At 40.6% G+C, this 10,343-nt stretch overlaps 1 long non-coding RNA gene across 1 annotated transcript; it reads right to left on the minus strand.

Annotated features, from left to right (window-relative positions):
• Positions 1–942: 942 nt before the first annotated feature.
• On the minus strand, positions 943–5,720 carry LOC124858831. Its single transcript, XR_007035948.1, has 3 exons — positions 5,652–5,720; positions 4,267–4,326; positions 943–1,242 (listed from the first exon to the last, which is right to left on the minus strand). It is a non-coding gene; the product is annotated as an uncharacterized LOC124858831 (long non-coding RNA).
• Between the last annotated feature and the right edge of the window lie 4,623 nt (positions 5,721–10,343).

Genomic DNA, 10,343 nt, shown 5'->3' on the forward strand with positions numbered 1-10,343 from the left:
TCAAATTTTATTTTCAAAGAATTTTCTTCTTGTGTATTATCTTCATTTTTACTGCCTTTTTGGATCATTATCCTTTTAGATTCAAAAGTGTCAAGTCTGTTTTTGTAAAGCTGCATTTTGTTCCCCCCCGTTCTATGTCAGCATTGTAGTGAGGTTGATGGTTTAATCAGCAACACTGAGCTGAAAACAGGGGTTTCAGTGTTACAAAGGTACATCTACTGGTTAAATCACACTGACCTCATCACCTTTGTAGTGCATGTATATATTACCGGAATTCATTCAACCCTTTTGTTCAGTTGGACAGATCTAAAAACAGATCTAAAGGTTGGTGTTAGGATATGCAAATAATATGCTGTCAGATGTAATAAACTTATGTTTGATTCAAGCTCATGAAATTGTGGGTAATGTTCAATAAAGAATTTCAGTGACCAGCAGTGTTGATGCCCCATGTGTTATTTATAATTAATATATGGTTTGGGCTAGCAACTGTTATGGGCCCAGAATCTCCAAGAGTTGAGGTGTGTTTTTCCACAGAAATAATTGCAACGTCCGGTGAGAGTTGGCTTGCTATGCTAGCACCATGAACCGATGGGTCAAGTAGCTACTGGTTACGGTTAGCGAGAGTGTCAATGATTGTGTTATTTGCGCATAGACAATAATCACAGCTCTCAGAAACGTTGAGTGATGGACTATTAATAGCGATAGTTTTGAAGGGACTACCAAATCATTCAAAATGTTTGCTATTCATGTTAGTGGAGAAATATTTTGCTGATTTTAAAATTAAATCATAGAGTCATGTTGTGTTGTAGTTTTCTGACTCACATGCAGAATCACACAAGAAACACAGTAGATTAAAAGGTACAGAGGTTTATTACAGGGATTTCAATAATGATAAATGAGCACAACTGAGAAGGACTTCGGGTCCATGGCTTTGGCGGTATCTGGAATAGAGTCAGAAAGTTAGATTCTGGACAGGAGTTCTTTTATAGATAAATTGTTGAGAGTAGCTTGCTGTCTGGAGGAGGGTGAAAGGGCTTGAGGAGACAGCGGAGAATTCGGTTATGAAGTCCTGCAGGAGTTCTGACGTGTTTTGAGCATTGAGTTCGTATGGTAGGGAAATTAATGTGGAAGAGAGCAGGCAGGTGAAGGTTATGGAGGTTGAAGCTGCAGTAGACAAATGGGAGGCAACAGAGTTCCAGAGAGGAATTGAATTGACACTTGAGCTTGGATTGGTACGGCGACCTGGAACCACAGAGTGCACGGAGGAGAGTTTGAGCATTAGCACATTTATGTACACAATGGCTTGAACTACCTGCTGACTGAGAATGATGAATGTAATGATAGATGTAACAGTTGCTACGATATACAAAAATAGTCTGAAATCCTTAAATACTGTAATTATGATGATGTGCAAAAACTACAGGGAGTTGATGATGGTATGGAAATGAAGGGTTAACTAAACAAATCTAGATACTAGAATGTGTGCACTTCTCGGTGTGTTTAAGTTATTTAAACAAAAAAATTGATGTGGCAATACCAGAGCAAAAGCAGCTTTAGAGCTGATAGACATGGATTTATCACAGCCAATAGACCCAATGTCCAGAGATGGCTATAGGTTTGTGTTATCATTGTGATTGTGTACTTTATGAAACAGAAGAGTGACACAGAAAAGCAAATGCAACACTGAGGTTTCTAGCAGTTACTGCGCCATATAAAAAAGTAAAATGTATCAGATCAAATAATGGTGCAGAATTCATGCGTAAGAATTACCAGGCATTACTAAGTAAAAACAGTATAAAACAAGACACTTCAGCACCACGCTTGCCACACCAGAACGGCACAGCTGAGAGAAACACTCTGACATGGCGAGATGCATGCAAATAGAGAGAATGCTACCTAAACAGTTGTGGTCATAAGCAATTCACACAGCAGCCATAGCAAGAACCAGATATTTAATAACTGCACAAAGCAGACTCCTTTCTGACGACCCTCTCTAAGAGGCATACATTTGGGATCAGAGTGTTACACCTAAAAACAGGAAAATGAGAAATAGAAAACTAGATTCAAAATGTGAAAAATGAGTATTTGCTGGATATGATAAAAATAGTCCAGCCTACCTGGTTTATTATCCAGACAGTGGAAAAGTACAGAAATGCAGACTGGTAAAATGTTTGACAAAAAGAGAAGAAGATAAGGAAACACAATGAGACATGTCACCTGTAGATTGTGAATTTGATGTTCAGAGGAACACTAGAAGAAACAAGCAAGATAAAAGCCTGAAGTAGACAAAACAGAACCTGAAACTAAAACACTTTCTAGGCATTGATTTTGAACAAAGTGAAAGATGTTTAAAAATGTCACAAAAAAGTATGTTAAGAAAATACTTCAGGTTCAACAAACAAGATGCTAAACCCAGAGTAAACTGAACTACTCTTCTGATAAAGAAGTGTCAAAGATGAGTGATGTCAGAGCATATAGAGAAGTTGTGGGTACTCTGTTCTATTCAGCTACATATACAAGACCAGGTTAAAGTTTTGTTGTAAGCAAACTGTCACAGTATTTTTCTGACAATCAGTATCAAGAGCTGAGTTTATTCTGGGATTCTGATACCAATTGTCATTCAAACATGCCAATCTTATTAGGCTCCTGATTCAGTACTTGGGATTGCACTTGGACATAGTACGTAGGTACTTTTCACAGCATGTTCACTTAAAAAGTAGTGTCACCAGATGCATAGAAAGGGCATATGCCATGAAAGGAAGAGGAAAGCTTTTTGAAAACGTGTCTGGCTTTTCCTCTCACATATTTAATCTATTTTTCTTTTTTTATCTCCTACGTGTTACAAGTGGTCTAGTTCTTGAAGTGCACCCTAACATCTTTTTGCGTTCAAAGAGGCTTGATTGCAGACTTTGCAAATACGCCTACCTCATTCAGAGCACTCTTGACTTGGGAGGAAAGTTTTTCATTATGGAAAACAATCAGCAAATATGTTGAATATCAGGTTCGTTGGAGTGACTGAACTGACCATTCCAATTTTTATTAATGTGGCTAACTCCTGAAGACACTGTTACCACTGATTATGTTTTTTGGGGCTGTTAATGGCCTTGTACTGCTAACTGATTCCTCTCTGGAGCTCATTAAGAGCTTAAAAAAAAATCAGCTGTGGTTTCAAAACCTAGAATTAACCAAAACCTTTTCAACTTCCTAAGTTAATAATGAAGCAGGCCACTCTATGAAACTGCTCATTAGTGATTTGTTTAATTACCCGAGTCATTGAATTTAGGACAAAAAAAAAAGAACAATTTTTAAATAGTTAATGTAATACCGTTTGTACATCTTTAGGCAGATGATTATAGATTCAATTCTGCATTATATATTATTTTTATGCTTTATGCAAGAAATTACATAGTTAAAAGAAGCCTAAAGCAAGCACCAAATGATGCCAAGATCTGTCATTGCAACAAAACTCTTTGGTAAAATAAACCATTCCTGCTGGGTCCCAACACTGCCTAAAATGCTTCAGTCGAAAGCTAAAAATAATCATTTAAAATAAGAGAATTTTGATATTCTCATCTAAAGTCTAATCACCAGTTGAATCTGCGACTGCAAAAAGAAAAACATTAGTTCTTTTTCATCCTTCTCTGATGTGGTGAAGAGCGTGCCTTCAGCAGTTCCTCCGAATTCAGAGGAGGATTCCACTGAGCAGCTCGACCTCACAGCCTAATCACCAGATCTGAAACTCCAGCAGAGCTTCAGGCTGTACCGAGAGGGATAAAAACCCCCTCCTGCTGCTGCTTCTTCTGGCCCCACATGCTAGGCCACAATAAATTCATTCTGCTGGCAGCCGTGGACCATCCCAGTTGTAAAACTCTCTTCCCCCTATGCTCATTCCATCCCTATTTGCATAATATCAATTTGGTTCATAATGGCCTATTGTAGAACACAGGCTGCAAGTTTGCATAAGTGAACGAAAAATGGAAACATCCAACTCCAGAGATGTTTCCTATGTGAACAAACAACCTCTGTTCATACTGTGGAAATAAGGGAATTTATGCCTAAATGGAGAAAAAGACTTTCAGTGAACTTGATGTAATAGGAAGTTTCTGATTGTGAAGTTTTTTTTCTAACAGAGAGGGTGCTCTGATGGCAACTCTCTGAGGAGAATAACATGGCTCTGCATGCAAGAAGGGGAGAGTGTTGATGGATTTAATCACAAAAAGACAAACTAGCTATAGGCTAAGGGAGTGTGCAGAAAAACCTCCGTACCTCTCCCTGGATGAATAATCATACAGTCCTGCTATACTCCTCCTTTTCCACTGGCTGCTTCTGAGGAACACACAATCGGACAAAGATTCAAAGTCAGAAATGGAGACAGACAGACAAGAAATAGAGAGATAAAGAGAAATGGAGCGAGAATGATGGGATAGGAAGAAATGGTGCAACAGAGCAGAGGAGAAGATTAGGTGAGGGCAAAACTAAATCTAGAAAGCAATCCTTAGGCAGACACCTAATGTACAGTGAAGCCAAATTTTTATGAACAGAGTTTGCTGGGGATGAGGAAAGATAAGATCTTTGTACAACGCGCGACAAAAAATTAATCTGCGGCTGTGTTTGAATGTCATTTACACAGATAAGAGTTAAATAAGAGGGAGCACAGCAAGATTTGTTTGATTCTCTGCGATTATCTGCACATTTTTTAATCCTTAACCCTGACATCAGTGTGCCAAAGTGAAGTGAACGTGGCTGTAATAGTTGCATGTGTTTGATATGTGATAAAACTGATACCCCTGGGGACTCTCTCTGTTTTCCTTTGGTGAGGACATTTGCAGAGTGTGTTTCTACCCATCTGTGTTGACAGCAAAAAGATAATCCTTTTTTAGGACTTACTTCACCCGCATGGAGGTCAGAGCTTGATAGGAGAAAAAGCGGGAAATTCAGTTTAATGTTCATGAACACTTCATGCACTTGTTGACTTTCAAAGCCAGTGAGAATAATCAAAAACAATATGTGGATAAGTTGACATGACTTCCTTTTTTCTTTATTTTTATTAGACAATTAAACCTTAATATTTTTAACTAGAAGCAGTTTTTCTTGCGGGCTGCACGGTGGCGCAGTTGGTAGCTGTTGCCTTGCAGCAAGAAGGTCCTGGGTTCAATTCCCGACCAGGGGTCTTTCTGCATGGAGTTTGCATGTTCTCCCCGTGCATGCGTGGGTTCTCACCGGGTACTCCGGCTTCCTCCCACAGTCCAAAGACATGCCTGTTAGGTTAATTGGTCTCTCTAAATTGCCCTTAGGTGTATGAATGAGTGTGTGCGTGGTTGTTTGTGTGTTGCCTTGTGATGGACTGGCGACCTGTCCAGGGTGAACCCTGCCTCTCACCCATAGACTGCTGGAGATAGGCACCAGCTCCCCCGCGACCCACTATGGAATAAATGGTAGAAAATGACTGACAGTTTTTCTTCTTAGACCTCAGAAAACCACCACTGAGAGAAACTTAACAGAACCTAACAAAGGAATCAAATGAGCTTTTCAAACAGAAATCAGCTTATAATGTCAGCCCCATTCAGAGAATTAAATGATGTTGATCATCTTTTTTATTTCTTGTTACGGCTGGTGGCCGTATGTGTGTGTTTGTGTGTTTTGTTTTGTACCATCATCAACAGACTGGCCAGCCGATGTCGCTGCAAAGCGCCGTTTTCCTCCGTGCTGTTGGTACCGCTGTTTCTGATGGGATCGGATTTCTTCTTCTACCCTCCTACTGGATCTTCGCTGGTTACTCTCTTCTTCACTGGATACTCTCTTCTTCGTTGTTCCTGACGGACTCGGATCTCCCTGGACGCTCTTCACTCCTTCTGCTGGATGTCTCCGGGAGCTCATGTGGACTGTTCATTTCCTGGTTCTTCCAGATTCGCCGCCAATCACTAAAGAGACCACATTATATAAACTCTGCACCTGCCACTAAGGGCAGCTGTGATTTGGACTGAGCAGCTCGCCACTTTTGACCAGGGTGTTTTGAAACTTTGAAACCTTGACTATCTTGTGTGCTTACCTGCTTGATGGTTAGCTTGACTCCAACTTGATTCAGAGGAGTCTCTTTAAACTTGTTAAGCTTTCTCTTGAATTGTTTGTTTGCTTGTTGTTAGCTGGGACTCTTTGATTTAAGAAACTGTTGAGTTAGCTTGTCCCTCCTTTTGGGGGATTATTTTCAGTTGAATTACTGATTGTTGTGTATTTTGTTAAATTTATGGTTATTGTGTATTTTGTGTTTTACCCTTTTTTTTTATTTTCAAACGGTTTGTACTTTGTTAAGTACCCTCCTTTTGTTTGTATTTTCTTACAAATAACAGAAATTGAACTGAAAAGCAATAAATTACTCTTTCATTCACAAAACCAATAACACCTGGTTCAAATGTTTACTTCTCCCTACCCCTAGACCGAGTGGGGTCGTAACATTTCTATATTTATTATATTTATAAAAACAAAATGTTCATTTACTTGACCCAATCACTCCATATCCCAAGAACCAGTTTGATGTGTTGGGGATAAGAATGGGCTGCTCCCTGTTCCTGCCCATCACCTGGCTCAGAGAGAAACCTAGATCATCATCCCTACAGGTGTTGGGTCCACCTGAATGGTGTCCAGACCCCTGTGTCTGGACTTAGGATCTCTGAGGAAGATGTAAATGGGCTCTTTCAGTGTCAGAAGACCAGAAAAGCTTCAGGACCTGATGGTGTTTCCATCTCATGCCTGAGAACCTGTGCTGACCAACTCACCCCATCTTCACTCAAATCAAGTCTCTGAAGCTGCAGTTCCCATATGCTTCAAACAATCCACCATCATCCCAGTTCCCCAGAAACACACCATCATGGGGTTAAATGACTACAGACCTGTCACCCTGACCTCTGTGGTCATGAAATCCTCGGAGTGACTGGTGTTAAGGCATCTGAAGGACATCACAGGTCCCTTGCTGGGCCCCCAGCAATTTGCTTACTGGTTGAACAGGTCGGCAGATGATGCAGTCATCTTGGGACCACACTTCATCCAGCACTTCCTCGACTACCAAGGGATGGACGCCAGGATCCTGTTTTGGGCTTCAGTTTGGCTTTCAACACCATCAACTCAGACATCCTCCACTAAAATCTCACTCAGCTCGCAGTACCGGCCTCCACCTGTCAGTGGATCACTAGCTTCCTGACTGACCGACAGCAGCAGGTGAGGCTGGGGAGCATCTTCTCACACACAAGAACCATAAGCAGTGATGCCCCCCAGGGACGTGTTCTCTCCTAACTCCTCTTTTCTCTGTATACAAATGACTACATCAGTAGACCCTTCTGTGAAACTCCAGAAGTTTTCAGAAGACACCACTGTTATCGGTCTGATCCAGGACAGAAATGAGCCTGCATACAGACAGGAGGTGGATCAGCTAGTACACTGGTGCTGTCAGAACCACCTGGAGATAACATGTCTGCAGACCCCACACATCCGGGACACATCCATGACATACTTCCTTATAATTCAACCACGTCTTTGTTTTTTGTACAAAACGCTGTATATATACATAAACCCACCCCATTTTTAAATTTACCTTTTTGTGTATTTATATTTACAATGTCTTCATTGAGAGCAAAGTGGAACCAAACTTACCGAATAAAACTGATTCTGAAAGAACAAGATCTTGAAGGATGTCTAGGCGCAACTTAAGATCCTAGATGATGGGCTGTACACTCTGGGGGAGCTTGAAATATAAGTGCTGCTCTTCTCGAATCAGATTCGGCCAATTCAAATGTTTCATTCATGTCAATAAATATCATGATCACTTCTTTCTGGACGTTTTTCAGGCCTTTGCTACTGTTGGAAATTCCCATAAAATACTCAGAACTTGCTGAAGAACCCACCTATGCCTAATGGTCTAGGAACAGCTTGGAATTCCACTGGATAACCTGCTACTGTGCCACAAAGGAAAGTAGTGCCTGGGCTTCCCCTCATACATGTTGCGGCCTGAAACTAGATTAGTGGACTAAAATGAATGCAGAATAACGTATCCAGTCAAGGTATAAAAACCAAAATCCTTATTTCAGTGGTTCTCATTGCCGGTCCTTAGGACACATTGTTCTGCATGTTTTTGATGTTTTCCTGCTGCCACACACCTGCCTTAAATAATTGGTCATTAACAGGCTCCTCTAGCCCTTGATGGCAAGCTGAGGTAATGTCATTTTGAATCAAGGGACTATAGCTGAGCACCATCTAAAACATGAAGGACATTGGGCCCTGAGCACTGTTGTGGAATTTTCTTATCAAAGTGGGTAGAAGTTGACTCATAACAAGAGAAAATCCGGACTTTGTCTTATAAGTTTTATTCAAAAGGCATTCAGCGTTTGAAGACCCTGACACTGAGGTTAGTCAGTGAAACAGAGCCCCGATCAACATTTACACACAGTATTTATACCAGAACATGACAGTGTTATCTCAACTGCAAAGAGTTTTAGAAATATGGCCCCTAGACCCTCCCCGGGTCAGAGTTAACAAAGTTATTTATGAGGGCACCCGTCTACCTTCCCTTGAAATATACACTTCAGGAAGTGTTAACCATAAAACTCTCCAGCATTTGAATTTAGAGTCCATCTGCTCTAAATAACAGAACACTAATAAAACACAGAGGTCAGAGGAGAGAGGTGAAGGGAATATCAGAGCACTTTAAAATAATTTTCCATTACACTCCTTTCTTCTGATTACAAGATAATCACATAACTAAAAGAAAATTCTACAAAACCATCACCCAAGGAAAAACGACCTCCACCAACCTGTTATCTGGAAAGAAAGTAGCTAGAGCATAAGTAGTATCAATAGGAACTGGTACCAAAAATGGTTGATCATTAATAGCACGTGAAATCAAACAACAAACATAACAACAATCATTTCTTATCTTCCTCACGGTTTGATGCATCAGTTGCCACCAGACATTATCAGCATGTTCATAGTAGTCAGAAAAGTGATGAATCTCTCTTCGAATCTGCTGATGAATATTATTAGTCAGATTAACCACACATTGTCTTTGCTGTACCTTTCCCAAAATGAACACAAGAGTTATAAAAAATATTTGCAATACCAATTATTAGCATCAGAACAGACTATCTTCCATTTAACTGCATCGTGACCTTGAAGTGGAATGTCCTTTCTTCTGGTACTGAAAGCAAACAGTTTCTTTTTTTAAAGAAAACAAATTATAAACACAACTTAAAAAACAAAGAATCCTGCTGACTCTCCTGAGTGGCTTCAAGCTGCCCTATTACCAGTCTGGTACAGGTGGGCGGTCGTAGGAAGCTCCTCTAGAAATATATTTAGAAACAGGAACTCTAACCTGCTGGAAGTTAGGCTTCCATAGTCCAACTAAACAACGGTGGAAATGAACACATTCAAATTTGTAATAATACCATAATGATAAATATCAAGCAATAAACATAAAAGTTAGATAAAAGCATCCGAGATTTCCTCCTCAGAGTCAGTCTTGCTGTCAAAGTGGGAGGAAAGAATCTCTCACTGTGGTGTGTGTGCAGTGAGGCAAATGACCTTATGATTTCTAACTTTCAGGCAATGCGATGGCCTTATATAGATTCTGAAATAACGTTGCACTGCCCAAGGGATTATTGTGCCCTTGTAAGAACAGTGTTCTTCAACCACCTCTTCAATCACTCGCCAGTGATCAGCTTACAGTTCTTTGTCTTGTGGTGGTCCGCTGTCCTCACACCTTTCAGGCTGTGGATGATCCAGTTGGAAGATGACTCGTGTCCTGGAAGCCAGATGAAGCTGGAGGAGCTGGAGCTTTCCTGCAGCTTTCCTGCAGCTTTCCTGGGTGTCTAGTAGGATCTGATATGGGCCATTCCAGTGCCTGGACTTCCTGTGTTTTCTCCTAGATTCTCTGACCAGAATCCAGTCGCCAGGAATAACGGACTGGAGGGTGGAAGTGGCTGTTTCTGGTAATGCAGCCTTCACCGTCTGTGAAACTTGAGAAAACACAGTGGACAGGTTTTGACAGTAAAACAACATCCTATCTTCACACAAAGATGTGGAAGAAAATTATCTTGGCAATATCCCCATGTCCAAAATAGGAGACCTGCCACACAGCACTTCAAAAGGACTGAGATTTGCCTGTGTCCTTTGTCTCAATCTCATATAAGTGAGAACAATAGGTAGAGCCTTCACAACACTTGGCTAATTTTCAATTCAAAGTCCCATTCTCAAACCTAAGTGCTTAACTACATGAACTTCATCAAAACATCCAACAAAATCAAAAGAATTGATCTTCTGACTTCACCTGATATACTAGCAATGACCATCAGCTAAAT

The sequence above is a fragment of the Girardinichthys multiradiatus genome, chromosome 22, assembly GCF_021462225.1.
Source record: "Girardinichthys multiradiatus isolate DD_20200921_A chromosome 22, DD_fGirMul_XY1, whole genome shotgun sequence".
In the NCBI taxonomy this organism is placed as follows: Eukaryota; Metazoa; Chordata; class Actinopteri; order Cyprinodontiformes; family Goodeidae; genus Girardinichthys; species Girardinichthys multiradiatus.